The 13,134-nt window shown below is 42.0% G+C and overlaps 1 protein-coding gene across 1 annotated transcript in view; it reads left to right on the plus strand.

Annotated features, from left to right (window-relative positions):
* SLC8A1 (solute carrier family 8 member A1) overlaps positions 1-13,134 on the plus strand; it is a 384,185-nt gene that overhangs the window by 9,804 nt on the left and 361,247 nt on the right. The gene's annotated exons all lie outside the window — the stretch shown is intronic.

The raw sequence follows: 13,134 nt of genomic DNA on the forward strand, positions 1-13,134 counted from the left end.
GAGAGCCAAGACCAGCACTCATTTCTTTTGGCTCCGAGACCAATGGCCCTTCTGTCTACAGTACTGCCCCCAGCCGTGTGGTAGAATGCAGTTAATTTCGACTGTGTGACTGTGACCTCAGAGGGGGAGATTCTCATATAAATTTCAGAAGCTGTTTTTAGCATTTTCTAAACATGATCTCATACCCCAGTGTATCTAAGATGGTAGGTCTGTGAGTAATCCCATTACTGAGAAGGGTAATTACAGAAGTGTCAGCCTAAGGCCTTGCACTCCAGCAACCTTTAGCCTGGCTTCTTGCTGAGTGTCTTTTAAAAAATTTTGGCTCAGATGTTATTTCATCAGCAAAGCCTTCCCTAATATCCTAGTAGGTCAGGCCTTCCATTTCTTACTCTCCTAGGACTGTGTTTTTCCTTTATAGAATTTGTCAATTAATAAATGCTTCTTTCTATAACAATTTAAATAAATGTTTCTATTTGTTACAGTTTAAATTAACATCTATCATCTGTCTTCCTAGCTAGATAATACATTCCTGGAGGAGAGAGATTGTCTGTTTAGTTCATGGTTCTAGCCCCCAGTACTTTGCCAGACACATAACAGACATTCAGTTTTTGTCGAATGAATGAATACATGTTCTCTAATTAATCATTGATACTGGTGAAAATAATCCTTGCTTATGCAAAGACTTAATAGGGAGGAGTTACTATCTTCACTTGTTAATAAAATGATTAAATGATGAGTATTTCTTTCTCCACTGAATTTTTTCTCTTTTACAAAAGCTCCTGTCTAATCCTCAACCTATCACAAAAAGACAATAATAGTCATGGGCATAGTTACTAAAATTAAAACCATAAGCCAATATTTAAACAATTCTTCAAACATAGGTGAATGGAATTGGTTTAAAACAGTGGTCCTCATTCTTTTTGGCACCAGGGACTGATTACATGGAAGACAATTTTTCCATGGACCAAGATAGGGGGCAGAGGAGGATGGTTTGGAGATGATTAAAGCACATTGCATTTATTGTGCACTTTATTTCTATTATTATTACATCAGCTCCATCTCAGATCATCAGGTATTTGATCCCAGAGGTTGAGGACTCCTGGTTTAAAGAACATGTTCACTAGATGCTTTACTTAGTAAACTGTATGTTTCCTAAACTGTGCTCAGGGATTTGTATAAAAAGTTCATATTTTCCCTCCTGAAAAGCTACTTAATTTATTTCTCTAAGTAAAAATTTGGTTAGTTCCTTTCTAAGCTGCTTCCATTTAAAAAAATGGATTTGTTTTATATACACTCAAAGCTATGTCACTGCGTATACTGTCAGGAAATTTAGATAAGTAGAACATAGAATGTTGATGGAGGGTCACCATTGTGTGAGCATCAATCAACTTGAATTTTTTAAAAAAATTTTGTTTATTTTATTTTGGCTGTGCTGAGTCTTTGTTGCTTCAGGGGCTTTTACTAGTTGTGGTGAGCGGGGGACTACTCTACATGTGGTGCATGGGCTTATCATTGCGGTAGCTTCTCTTGTTGCTGATTGTGGTCTCTAGGGCACACAGGCTTCAGTAGTCGCAGCACATGGGCTCAGTACTTGTGGCTCTCGGGCTCCAGAGCACATGTTTAGTAGTTGTGGTGCAGTGGCTTAGTTGTGCTGCGGCATGTGGGATCCTCTCTGTCTAGGGATTGAACCTGTGTCTCCTGCATTGGCAGGCAGATTCTTTACCACTGAACTACCAGGAAAGCCCCCAACCTGGGTTTTTAAAAAATTATTTCTTTTTATTTTCTATTTCTGTTCTCCTCAAGGGCATCTTATTCTTTAAAGGATTGTGCTTTGTGACTATGCAGGAAAATTTGAAAGACTTACAAACTTTCAGATGATAAATTCCCAACTTGAGGATGAAGCTTAATGACTCAGGGGAAAAAAGCTGATGAAATTCACCAGCTTGCTCACATAACCAGCATTTTTGTTGTTAAAAAAGATTTTTTTTAAGGCAATGTGCATGTTCCTATCGCTTGGCTTGAAATTGAATTCTGTATTAAACATCCCCAGTCCCAAGAGACAGACTAGAAAGCCAGAAGAGTGACTGCAAAGATTTACTCTTGAGTTGAAGGGAACAGGGGAACTTGGTGAGGCTCCATACACGCCTCTCATTTAAAGAGCACAACTTTCCTCACCACCTAGGAGGTCCAGTTTGGTTTTTGTTTCTGTGTATTGTTCACCTCTGTTCAGAGCTTGTGAATGGAACCTGATTAAAAGGTCTCTGAAGACTTCCAGAGAAGCAGAAGATATTAAGAAGAGGTGGCAAGAATACACAGAAAAACTGTACAAAAAAGATCTTTATGACCCAGATAATCATGATGGTGTGATCACTCACCTAGAGCCAGACATCCTGGAATGTGAAGTCAAGGGGCCCTTAGGAAGCATCACTACGAACAAAGCTAGTGGAGATGATGGATTTCCAGTTGAGATAATTCAAATCCTAAAAGATGATGCTGCGAAAGTGCTGCACTCAATATGCCAGCAAATTTGGAAAACTCCGCAGTGGCCACAGGACTGGAAAAGGTCAGTTTTCATCCTAATCTCTAAGAAAGGCAATGCCAAAGAATGCTTAAACTACCACACAGTTGCACTCATCTCACATGCTAGTGAAGTAATGCTCAAAATTCTCCAAGCCAGGCTTCAACAATACGTGAACCATGAACTTCCAGATGTTCAAGGTGGTTTTAGAAAAGACAGAGGAACCAGAGATCAAATTGCCAACATCTGCTGGATCATCAAAAAAGCAAGAGAGTTCCAGAAAAACATCTACTTTTGCTTTATTGACTGTGCCAAAGCCTTTGACTGTGTAGATCACAACAAACTGTGGAAAATTCTGAACGAGATGGGAATACCAGACCACCTGACCTGGCTCTTAAGAAACCTGTATGCAGGCCAAGAAGCAACAGTTAGAACTGAACATGGAACAACAAGACTGGTTCCAAATAGGAAGAGTAGTACATCAACGCTGTATATTGTCATCATGCTTATTTAACTTTTATGTAGAGTACATCATGAGAAACGCTGGGCTGGATGAAGCACAAGCTGGAATCAAGATTGCAGTGAGAAATACCAATAACCTCAGATGTGCACATGGCACCACCCTTATGGCAGAAAGTGAAGAAGAACTAAAAAGCCTCCTGATGAAAGTGAAAGAGGAGAGTGAAAAATTGGCTTAAAGCTCAACATTCTAAAACTAAGATCATGGTATCTGGTCCCATCACTTCATGGCAAATAGATGGGGAAACAGTGAAAACAGTGGCAGACTTTATTTTTTGGGCTCCACAATCACTGCAGATGGTGACTGCAGCAATGAAATTAAAAGACACTTGCTCCATGGAAGAAAAGTTATGCAACCTAGACAGTATATTAGAAAGCAGAGACATTACTTTGCCAACAAAGGTCCATCTAGTCAAGGCTATGGTTTTTGCAGTAGTCATGTATGGATGTGAGAGTTGAACTATAAAGAAAGCTGAGCACCGAAGAATTGATGCTCTTGAAATGTGGTGTTGGAGAAGACTCTTGAGAGTCCCTTGGACTGCAAGGAGATCCAACCAGTCCATCCTAAAATATATCAATCCTGAATGTTCATTGAAAGGACTGATGCTGAAGCTGAAACTCTAATTCTTTGGCCACTTGATGTGAAGAGCTGACTCATTTGAAAAGACCCTGATGCTGGGAAAGATTGAGGGCCAGAGGAGAAGGGGATGACACAGGATGAGATGATTGGATGGCATTACCAGCTCAATGGACATGAGTTTGAGTGGACTCGGGAGTTGGTGATGGACAGGGAGGCCTGGCGTGCTGCAGTCCATGGGGTCGCAAAGAGGTGGACATGCCTGAGCAACTGAACTGAACTGAAGACTTCCATGGATTTGCTCCTTTGCCTTGTGTCTATGTTAGTTCCTGGCTGTCCTTAGCCGTTTATCTTTGAGGAAAGCAGAGCAAACCCTTGGGAAAATTACGAAGTATGTATGTTACTCTCAGTGATTTAATCTCCTCTTTGGAGGACCCTTTTGATTTTGGATTAGGGTCCATTTTTCTCTGCTCTCTTCCCTCCCCTACACACTCACCATTTTTATTTTTTGGCTGGGCTACATAGCATGTGGGATCCTAGTTCCCCAACCAGGGATGGAGCCTGTGCCCCCTGCATTGGAATCGTGGAGTCTTATCCACTGGACTGCCAGGGAAGTCCTGAGGGAAATCCTGGGACTTCATATTTTAGTGCTGTCTGGAGTCCCAGTTTGTGATGAGAGCCCATCTGATATATTATTTCACATCAGCATCATACTGATATTACAACAAATGTTATCTTCTAATACGTAAGCACCACCTTCCATCAGGGACCTTCTTTAAGTCCTTTTGCTCTCTAGTCGGTGTTTGCTAAACATGCTGATGCCCTTCAAGCTAGTTCTGCCTTCCTACCCAGTTCTGCCTTTCATGCATTTCTACTCGTCATGCCGGTGCCAAGACCACCTACATCAGAATCACCTACGATGCTTCTTAAAATTCAAATTTGGGGGTTCCTCTTTAGAGCTACAGAGCTTTCCTCATGGCTCAGCAGGTAAAGAATTTGCCTGTAATACAGGAGACCCAGGTTTAATCCCTGGGTCAGGAAGTTTACCTGGAGAAGGGAATGACTGCCCACCCCAGTATTCTTGCCTGGAGAATCCCATGGATAGAGGAGCCTGGTGGGCTACAGTCCATGGGGTCACAAAGAGTTGAACGCGACTGAGCAGTTAACACTTGTACTTTTTTCTTTAGATCTACTGTGTACCCAATGATAGGGCCCAGTTATCTTCACTTTAATTAATTTTTCAGAAGACCCTTAGGTGAAGTGAAGTTGAAGAAGTATTGTTCTATGCCTTTAGTCACATCATTGCTTCCTTCTGAAATGCCCTTACTCTCTCCAGCTTCTGTTGGTTTTTCCAGTCCCTTCCTTTTATGGAATTTTCCATCTTATTTCTCCTATTCACGGTCATTTGAGTAAATATCACTTGAAGACTGTAAATTTATCAGGAACAGGGACTGGGAATCAGTCCTCTTTGTAATCCCCACAGTGTTTGGTCTGGTGGTTTGCATTAGAAGCCGTTCAATAAATGTTTGAGAACAAATGAATGGTCTACTCTCTAGAACTGGGAATACCAGGAGGGTTATACTTCACTCAAACAAATGTCTGAAGGCAAAATGTCAACAAGCTAGTGTGGGAAATATTTTTAGGTAAGAGATCTTTTTTTGGTGACCCAGAAAAAAATGCACACATATGACCTCATTTTTTTTTCAGTGTAAGGTCAAACATCAGGAAAGGTTGCTCTTTTCAGGGTGGGTGGTGAACCAATCATTACCTAAAATAGCTGCTATTGTCCAACATGAGACCCCTGAAAGTTTCATGGAAGAGATGATCTGACGCCCCCCGCTGGGAGTTCACTACATTTGAAATCTTTTAATTGCAAGACTGTAGATGGAGCAGTTGGAGGTTTCTAGAAGCCCACTTGTATGACCCCAAGACCCCAGGTATGTTCACCTGGAAATGAGGTGGTCCACTTTGAGGGCATCCAGGTGTGGTCATGGTCTTACTGTCGAATGCCTGGAAAGTCTCTCCTCTTCCATGATTCCCTAGTCATGGAAGAGTTCTGTCTTCTGGAAAGCAAGATTCACTCCTTGTCTCTTGTAATGACTTACTAGAATGTGAGCTTCTTTGGGGAATATCATCTTATATGTCTTTAAAACACAGTATCTGGCACATATGAGTGGCTAAGAAAAGCTTGGCAAACTTGTGAATGAATGTGTTGTTTTCCTATTTCTTTGGATTACTTACCAGTTAAAAAAGTAAAAGATAAACATGTCTTGACCCCAAGACTGTACATTTGTGGGCTGTGTTGAGATTATTAAAAAAAAAAATTGATTTATTGTCATTAGAGCTGAGTATTAACTTACTGGCTGGGCTAAAATTTGGTATCATTGTCCCTAGCTTTTCAGATTGCCTTCTTTTATTTTAGTTTTGCTTGTTCACTGCTAGGATTTCATTCACTATTTTCTTTTCTCCTGACTGAATGGAAAAACCTTGAGATTATCACATGCCTTTGGAGGGATTTCCGACCTCAGATTTTAGCTGATGATGCCTTAAATGGATCATCTTTCCTTGTCACATGATGAATGGGGGTGCTTACAAAAGCCTTCCTTGGGGGTGGGGTGGCAGGAGATGGGCAAGGGAAAGGTGAAAATCTCTGGATGAGGTGATGTAAACTACACATGTTTATTCAGGTGGAAAGGAGGGGCAGCGTGAGAAGGTTAATTTGCATGAAGTACCTCAGTAAGGAGCTCTTTGCTAGGAAAGAACAGTATTGTTAATCTCTGTAGTGAAAACAAATAAACGAAAAGGGGTTGCCGTTCTTCATCCTTCTCCTCTACCGCATATTGATTGTGGCTTTTCAGTCTGATACTGGCTTCTGCTCACTTTAGGGGTATCCATCTTACCTAGGGAACATTTCTAAATGCATATGCCTAGGTCCAGCACCTGGACTCTGATTCCACATCAGAGATTTGATGAATCAGCTCAAGGCCAACTGAGAAGTATTTTATTCATTTAATAAAAGCAGGTGCTGTGCATCTTCCATGTAGCAGGGTATGCTCGAGGAACTGGGTGAACAAAAGAGACAGAAATCCCTACCCTTACAGAGTTGACATCTATGAGAGAGAGAGAATAAGCAGAACTGTTAAATAAAGTATATAATGTATAAAAAGTAGTAAGTTCTAAGACTTACAGACATAGAGAACAGACTTGTGGTTCCCAAGGGGGGAGGAATTGGGAGAGAGATTGACTGAAAATTTGAAATTAGTAGATACAAACTGTTACATATAGAAGAGATAAACAGCAAGGTCCTACTGTATAACATGGGGAACTACATTCAATATTCTGGGATAAACCATAATGGAAAAGAATATAAAAAAGAATGCATATAAGTGTATAACAAAATCACTTTGCTGTACAGCAGAAATAAACACAGCATTGTAAATCAACTATAATTCAATAAAAAATAATAAGTTCTGTATAGAAAAACAAAGTAAGGGAAAAGGGTCTCATGACTCTTCAGTAATGTTTTCATTATCCTAAATCCTGAAACCATCTTTCCTTTTTGGCCACGTTGCCTGACCATTACCCCAGCTGCTACCTTTGGTGAATGAAGAGGGTGTTTTCTGACATGGGACAGGGTCCTGTAGTCTTGTAAGTCTGGGCAGGGGGGCTTGAGCCCCTTATGTGATGTCTAACTGCTTGTCTCCCAGAGGACGTGTCCTCATTTTTCAGGCAGAAAAGTAGAACCTCTCTTTGGGGAAAAAATAAGGTAATAGCAGAGAGTTGCTGTGGGCACTGAAGGAGCTCCTTGGTGAAGTGTGGCCATGGCCTGATGGTCTGAGGGTGCGGGCCAGAATGGTAATTGGCACCCTCGGTGGATGATCAGATAAAGAAGGGCATCATCTTTGTCTAGAAGCATTTGGAAGTGCTTGCATTTGTAGTGGATGAGAATTCATGGTTGCTTTACTGTTGCCTTAGAAACAGATTCATTGCTTAGTTTTGAGGCTTTCAGTCAGCAAGAATTACAGAGATGGGGATTCCAGGTCTTGATGGAGAGTCAAGGAGTTCCTTAGAAAAACCCCAGCTGCCGATCAGCAGAATGAGACTAGGCCATCTCAAGCATAGAACTGGTGAGAATGCCAGAGGTGTTTCCTCTCTGAGTTGGTTCTCCTTGTAGTCAGAACCACTAAAGCTCCCACTGCTGTGCTGCCTAACCACTCCTTGAACTTCTGCTATAGCAGTTTGATGAAGATCTGTCTGGCGAGTACATGCATCCATTTCTGTGACCTCTCCCTTTGCCATAGAGGGGTGGGCTCACTCAGTTTGATACCTGTTCGCCATCCTTAGTCAGTGACGTTCAGGTCTGTCATTTATAGGTGTTGGGGCTGTTTTGTTTGTTTTAAAATAAATAGTGAGCAGAAGATAATGTGAGTATTCTTGCTACTGTGCTGAAGGCTCATTTGGATGATGTAATGAACATTCCTAAGTAAGAACTGGCCCTGGATGTATGGGCTTATCTGAAACCACTGTGAGGATCAGACTACTGACTACCCCTTGTTCAGAGTTCAGTAGATCAGGGTGAAAGATTAGAAGGTCAGGCAGCAGACTAATACATCAACAGCTACCATTTGATACTTAATTTTCATAGAAATAAATATTTGAGGAGACAGTGGCAAGAGTCAGATCTGATTGCATCTGATGACTGAGGCATCAGAATGGAGACAAAACATGGAGAAAAAAAATGAAGAAGGACTCATATTTTGATGACACCTAACCCACATCCTTGGGGCTTCACTGGTGGCTCAGTGGTAAAGAAACCCCATATCCTCACAAGCATTTGGATTTGGTGTTAATTTAATAAAGAAACTAAAGTCCAGAGAGTTCTTTCCAGTTGCTTCGTGACCAATAAGCTATAGCAGTGTTTTTTGGTTCACTGACCTCACAAATTAGACTACTGTGAAACCACCTTTTGAGTATAATTATGACATTTTTGAGTTATTCTCAGAAGTCCCCTTCCTTTTTATCTAATAGCGATGATGGATTTTTTTTTTTAACTGCTCTGTCCACCCTTAGACATTGATACCCTTTTGGCTGAGAGCATATTGGGAGATGTTGGTTGGGGCAGGGCTTCTTCTTGGCAGACTGAAGAGATTGCCCTGAGAGTATTTGCAGAAGAGGTTGCCAGGTAATGGCTAAAAGGTGGGAGAGTGGGAGCCAGTTGTCTCCAGGAACATTCCAGCCCACAGGTTACCTCCCAGCTATGGATATCTGTCTGTGTCAGTCTGTCATCCATAAGATAAAACTAGGCTTGTTGGAAACCTTTCATGGGACTTTTGCTACCTAACCCCACATAGAAGCCAAGAGGTTTTCCACTGAGCTAGTCCAAGCCCAAATCCAGCTGTTCTCAAAAGATCGCTGTATACACTCTCAGGTGTGGTAGAATGGAACAGGGGATTACATCAGTCTCAGAGACAGACCGGGCTTTGAATCTTAGTTACTGTCTGACTTTCAGCAAGTACATAACCTGTGTGAACCTCAGTCTTCCCACCTACAAACAGGCTTATAGTATGCTATAGGGGTGCTATACCTATAGTTATAGGGGTGCTATTCATACAGACTCTAATGGAAATGGCAACATTAGGAGTTGTATAACAGGGCAGTGCTGGTTCCTGGAAGTATTAGATATAATAATTGGATATAGATAGATGTAAAAAATTCAACATGGTGTCTGGGACAGTGTTTAATAATGGAGCCTGGGATTACCATCTCAGGCAATCAGCTGTGGTTTGTGATTTGCTGTGGTGTCATTTTGAAACGTGCTTCAAAGAAGAAGAATAGTTCAGGGAACAGAAAGCACAATATGCAAAGACCTGGAGGTAAGAAAGTGCTGTTATGTTCAGGAAATTGAGAGAATTCCCATATTTTAGAACTCAAAGGCCAGATCCTGAAAGATCTAAATAGCCTATTGAGGGGGTTTGCATTTGTCTTCAGGGCAGTAGGCCATGAAGAGTTCTAAGGGGAGTGAGAGAGTGTGATCTGCATTTTGGGAGGTTTGTTTTGGTTGAGATGTGAGGAATGGAATGATGAGCCTTGGCAGCAATTTCAAGGGAGTGGTTCATTCTATCTGCCCTGGAGACAGGAGCAACTTTGTGTCTATTCCGGGAGGCTCTGTGATTCTGTACTGTTCCCTCTGAGCAAATTCTTAACCTTTCTGATCCTTACAGGTTACCAAAATGTTTTAAGTTGCAAATCTTCCAAAAGGATCACTGCAAATGTTTATTTCTCCTTTTTAAACTTTAGATCTTTACTATATCATTTTATATACCTGCAAGGCATTGGAATCATTGCCTTGATCAGACTTGTTTTTTTTCTTAATAATAGGCAAATGCTGGCTTCCTTTTTTCTCCTCTTGCCCTTATAGTCTGTTCTTCAGTGAACCAGCAGAGAGATCATTTTAAAAGATAAATCAGCTCATTTCACACTTCTGATTGGAATCTCCCCGTGATTCCCATCTCCCTCACAGTCAATGCGAATGTCTTACAGTGGCCTCAGTGCCCCTCATGATCTGTCCCTACTGAGTTCCCAGCTCCTGACCCCTGCTTCTTTCCATCACTGCTCTTTCACCACACAGGTGTCTTCCTGGTCCCTAGACTATGCAAAGCACAGTTCACATCAATGTCTTTGTACCTAACTTGAAATTCTCTTCCTGCCAGTATCCACAAAGCTTAGGCCGTTTCTTCCTTCAGGACTTTGCTCAAATGGCACCTTATCAGCAAGGTCTTCTTTAAACTGTCCATTATAAAATCATGCACTCCATGTGTGTGCACATACTGACACACACAACCTGGCATAGACACCATAACATACAGACTTCCCGTCCTATTGGAATTGCTCCCTACCCCCCACCATTACAGTACTTTTTACCACCTGACATTTATATTTGTTTGTTTCCTCCCCATTAGAATATAAGGTCTGCAAAGATAGAGACTTTAAAACAAATTCACTGATGAATTCTCAGGACCTAGAAGAGAGCCCATCACGTCCTAAAATGTGTCTGGGCAGCTCTCATAAATCCGTGGACTAAATTGCTGCAAGGGAGTTAGAAGTAGATCTGCCACTGTTCTTACAGGGATGGTTCAGGGTTACCTTGTTTTAAGAAGAGGTCCTATAACCCACTCAAGCCCAGTCATGACTGAACAAGTAGACACACTGACCATGAACTTCTGCATATTTTGAAAGTATGTTTCTTCTATTTTTCGACCTTTTACTTAGAATGGAGTTCGACCACCACAGCCCTGTGCTGTGTCTTCTTTAGTGTGAGAAAAATGTCAAAGCTTATCTCCCTGTACTGATGAGCTTTAAAAAAAGGGGGGGGGGGTGCTTTAGGTGATGCCAGAATGTGCTGGGCCAGGTAGGGGTTCTCCTGGGCCCTGGTGCAGTTTTCAATATAAGCCATCAGCAGTAAGCCTAGGGCAGAGAGTGTAGGTAAATGTGGGGGTGACTCAGATAGCCTGAGGCCATGAAGGGGTCTAACCCAGCTTTACGTTTAACTTTACGTCAGGTCACAGGACTAAGACCTGACTCAGGACCCTTCTTATCCCTATGTCATGGATGTTATAACTGGCTTTCCAGACCAGAGTTACCCTGACTTGCAGCAGATCCTTCTTTGCTTCATTGTCCCCCACCCCACTCACCATCACCAAAACCCTGGAATCAGAGGTGATACAAGGTCACTGAGAGGCACAAACCTTGGTTACCTGAGCAAAGTGGTAGGTGGAGCCACCATGAACCTGGATTCCCACCAGTGATGCCATTGCCATGTCCCCAGTTGCCTACAGCCCTTTAATCCCAAGCTACTTTTGGTCACTGTCATTTTGCCACATGAGCTAATTTAGTTGGAATCATTGCCCCTGTATTTTTAGGTCACTTGAGTCCTCTATGCTGCCGCTGCTGCTGCTAAGTTGCTTCAGTCGTGTCCGACTCTGTGCGACCCCATAGACGGCAGCCCACCAGGCTCCCCCATCCCTGGGATTCTCCAGGCAAGAACACTGGAGTGGGTTGCCAATGCATGAAAGTGAAAAGTGAAAGTGAAGGTGCTCAGTCGTGTCCAACTCTTAGCGACCCCATGGACTGCGCCCTACCAGGCCTCTCCGTCCATGGGATTTTCCAGGCAAAAGTGCTGGAGTGGGGTGCCATTGCCTTCTCCGAGTCCTCTATAGAACTGATATATAGTTTAGAATGACCATGAAAAGTCTGACATTGACACAGAGAGGGAACATTTTATGGCTGGTAACGCTGATTTCACAGCCTGTCAGGCAAGACCTGGGCAAGACACACGGCTAGACCTGGGCCTGCTTATCTCCCTTTCCTGCCATGGGCAGCCTACAGATTCTAGAATGAGATCTGTACACAGATATGAAGAGCAGTGCTCAGAGAACCAGATGCCCAGCTGCTAATGCATCAGAAGACCTGGTCTTGCTGAAAATTAGGAGGAAATGTGCTCTCATCAAAACATGCTTTTAAAAACTATACTTAACGTGTGGAAATATTGCCTTACAACAGATTTTTTTCCCCCTCAAGTGCAAATATCATTGAGGTTTGATTGCAGGCAAGCTGGAAGATTTCTCTGTGGTTCTAAGATCCATAGATTTGTTGTTGTTCAGTTGCTAAGTCATGTCCAACTCTTGGCGACCCTATAGACTACAGCATGCTAGACTTCCCTGTCCTTCACTATTTCTCAGTATTTGCTCAGATTCATGTCCATTGAGTCGATGATGTCATCCAACCATCTCATACTCTATTGCACTCTTCTACAGTCTTTTCCAGCATCAGGGTCTTTTCCAATGAGTCAGCTCTTCACATCAGGTGACCAAAGTATTGGTGCTTCAACATCAGTCCTTCCAATGAGTATTCAGGGTTGATTTCATTTAGAATTGACTAGTTTGATCTTGCAGTCCAAGTGACCCTCACAAGCCATAGGGCACAATTGCATTAAATACAGTGTAAACTGTGCTCCAGAATTTAAGATCATCACCACGTCATGCGTTTGTAGGATTTTTAGAGTCTAAACTTCATAGCATCACTCTTAAGGTGATTTTGGCACGAAACAGTTTTTGGAAGGTGACTGTGTTAACCACAGGTTAAAAGAAAATCTGCCTTAGCAACAAGGAGAAAATTATTTAATGAGTCAAAACTTTGTGCTTTTTCTCATTGGCTGTCAGCATGCATACATGTGTGTTCAACAAGGCAAGGATATAATTGAACGTTTTATTCCAGTAAGTCAGCTGTGTACATTGCTCATTGCTCAGTAAATGGGACTACATGTAGAAAATCCACAAGTGAAGAGATTGGGCTGTAAACATTACCAAGGATTGCTTTATCACAGATGGATTCTTAGAGTCATGATTCACCCTAGATGTTGTGATAGTCAAATATAAACAAATCATTGGTAAATGTAATAAAAATAATTAGGTCACTTGAGTGCTTTGGGTCTGGATCTAATGATGTGATTTTTTTCCCCACC

This window comes from Giraffa tippelskirchi, chromosome 4 (assembly GCF_054371585.1).
Source record: "Giraffa tippelskirchi isolate mGirTip1 chromosome 4, T2T-mGirTip1v1.2.pri, whole genome shotgun sequence".
NCBI classification, from domain to species: Eukaryota; Metazoa; Chordata; class Mammalia; order Artiodactyla; family Giraffidae; genus Giraffa; species Giraffa tippelskirchi.